General features: G+C 42.3%; 1 non-coding gene across 1 annotated transcript; it reads left to right on the plus strand.

Annotated features, from left to right (window-relative positions):
- Positions 1–2,087: 2,087 nt before the first annotated feature.
- On the plus strand, positions 2,088–2,194 carry LOC127116543 (small nucleolar RNA R71). Its single transcript, XR_007801371.1, has one exon. It is a non-coding gene; the product is annotated as a small nucleolar RNA R71 (small nucleolar RNA).
- Positions 2,195–2,740: the final 546 nt, after the last annotated feature.

The raw sequence follows: 2,740 nt of genomic DNA on the forward strand, positions 1-2,740 counted from the left end.
GTTCTCTAGAGGTTTTACAATCTTCCTCCAGCATAATGCGATGCATACAGATAGAAGGACTTGTTCCTTTTAGATCGGCGATGTTATATCCTAACGCAGTTGGATATTTTCTTAAGACATCTGGTAACTTTTTAGTTTCCATCTGTCCCAAGTCAGCGTTGACTATTACTGGTATTTTCAGTTCAGTGTCTAGGAATTCGTATCTTAGGTTCTTTGGTAGTGCTTTTAATTCCAAGTCAGGTTTCTTTGGGCATGGCATGTGGTTGGGTGTAAGTGCTAAGCATTCGCTTAGACTTTCATTTTGGTATGGTTCATGCCAATTATCGTCTTCAAAGATTGGAGGGATTTGGATTTTCATTATATCAGAGTATGTGGTTTCTTGCATCTCCATCTCTCTCACGCACTCGTCTATGACATCGAGTAGATAACAGGCGTCGTCTTGAGCTAGCGCTTGTAAGAATTGGGTCAAGATGAATTCAACCTTTTCCTCTCCAACTTCGAATGTCAGCTTACCTCTCTTTACGTCTATTATGGCTCCGACGGTAGCCAAGAATGGCCTTCCTAGTATGATAGGTGTACTGGCATCTTCTTTGATGTCCATGATTATGAAGTCTGTAGGAATGTAAAATTGTCCTACACGTACGAGGACATTCTCTAGTATATCGACAGGATATTTGATTGAGCTGTCAGCTAATTGAACAGACATCTTGGTCGGTCTTAATTCTCCCATACTGAGCCTTTTACAGATGGTTAAGGGCATTACACTAATGTTGGCTCCTAGATCGCATAGAGCTTTGTGTATGACGAATTTTCCAATGACACAGGGTATGGAAAAACTACCTGGGTCTTTTAGTTTGGGAGGCATGTTATTTTGGATTATTGCGCTACACTCGGCAGTAAGTGTAACTGTTTCGTTATCCTCAATCTTTTTCTTATTGGATAGGATTTCCTTAAGGAATTTGGCATATGAGGGCATTTGTGTGATGGCTTCTGTAAAGGGTATCGTAATGTTTAATTGCTTCAAAAGTTCAACAAATTTCCTAAATTGACTCGCAGTTTTAGAACTTGTGAGTCTTTGAGGATACGGAATGGGCGGTTTATAAGGAGGTGGAGGCACATAAGGTTTCTCTTTCTCTTCGGCCTCTCGGGTATTATCTTCTATTTCCTTTGGTTCATTCACCTGCTCAGTTGAGGTTTTATCTGGTTTTTGGTACATGGCAGGGTTTTGGAGTCTTGGATCTACGGGTCTGTCTACTTCTTTTCCACTCCTCAGTATAATGGCATTTGCGTGTCCTTTTGGATTGGGTTGCGGTTGTCCAGGAAATGTTCCAGCTGGAGCGGCTGTAGATGCTTGATGTTGAGCTACTTGTGAAATCTGTGTTTCAAGAATTTTATTGTGGGTGGCTAAGGCGTCTACTTTGCTCGCTAGTTGTTTAAGTTGCTCGCTAGTATGTATGTTTTGGTTCAAGAAGTCTTTGTTTGTCTGAGCTTGGGTAGCTATGAAGCTTTCCATCATCAATTCGAGATTTGACTTTCTAGGCATGTTAGGAGCATTATTAGCTGGCTTTTGATATCCAGGCGGAACAGCTGGTGCTTGGCCAGGTGCATACAGGGCATTGTTATTCTTATACGAGAAATTATGATGGTTTTTCCAACCTGGGTTGTAGGTATTCGAATAGGGATTTCCTTGTGTGTAGTTCACTTGATCGGTTGGGACTCCTGCTAATATTTGACATTCTTGTGCAGTGTGTCCAGGGTTTCCACATAACTCACAGTTTGGAGTTACAGCAGCCACAATGGCTGTGGGTGGTATGGTCAAGTTATCTAATTTTTGAACAAGGGCATCTACCTTTGCATGAACATGGTCAAGGCTACTGATTTCGTACATTCCACCCTTTGTCTGGGACTTTTCTACTGGAGTTCTTTCACCTCCCCATTGGCAATGGTTTTGGGCCATGTTTTCAATGAGTTGATAGGCTTCGTTGTATGACTTGTCCATAAGTGCACCGCCCGCGGCAGCGTCTACTGTCAGTCTTGTGTTATACAAAAGCCCATTGTAAAATGTGTGAATGATCACCCAGTCTTCGAGACAGTGATATGGACATATCCTCATCATGTCTTTGTATCTCTCCCACGCTTCGTAGAGAGATTCCACATCTTTTTGCTTGAATCCGTTGATTTGAGCTCTCAGCATAGCAGTTTTGCTCGGCGGAAAATATCGGGATAAAAAGATGTTCTTCAGTTCTTCCCATGTTGTAACTGAGTTGGAGGGCAAGGATTGCAACCAAGCCCAAGCTCTGTCTCTTAGTGAGAAAGGAAAGAGGCGCAATCTTATCGCATCTTGAGATACACCATTCGCCTTTACAGTATCTGCGTACTGCACAAACTTGGTCAGGTGTTCATTAGGATCGTCCGTAGGATTTCCAGCAAATTGATGTTGTTGGACGACTGATAATAGTGAGGGTTTCAGCTCAAAATCGTTTCGATTGATAGCGGGGGCAGCAATGTTGTTGTGAGGTTCTTGTTGGGACGGGGTAGCGTAGAATTTAAGAGGACGGTTATGTGGTCCTTCTTCAGCCATGTTTGGTTTTTCTTCTGGTTTAGGAGAAGAGAAAATATCGGGAATATCGTACTTTTGTTGATATTCGTGTATTCAGCGTTTTACGTATAAGAAACGCTCTAATTCTGGGACTGGTGGTGCTAAGTTATCGCCTTGTGAGCGAATACTTGACATACAATC

The sequence above is a fragment of the Lathyrus oleraceus genome, chromosome 1, assembly GCF_024323335.1.
Source record: "Lathyrus oleraceus cultivar Zhongwan6 chromosome 1, CAAS_Psat_ZW6_1.0, whole genome shotgun sequence".
Classification (NCBI taxonomy): Eukaryota; Viridiplantae; Streptophyta; class Magnoliopsida; order Fabales; family Fabaceae; genus Lathyrus; species Lathyrus oleraceus.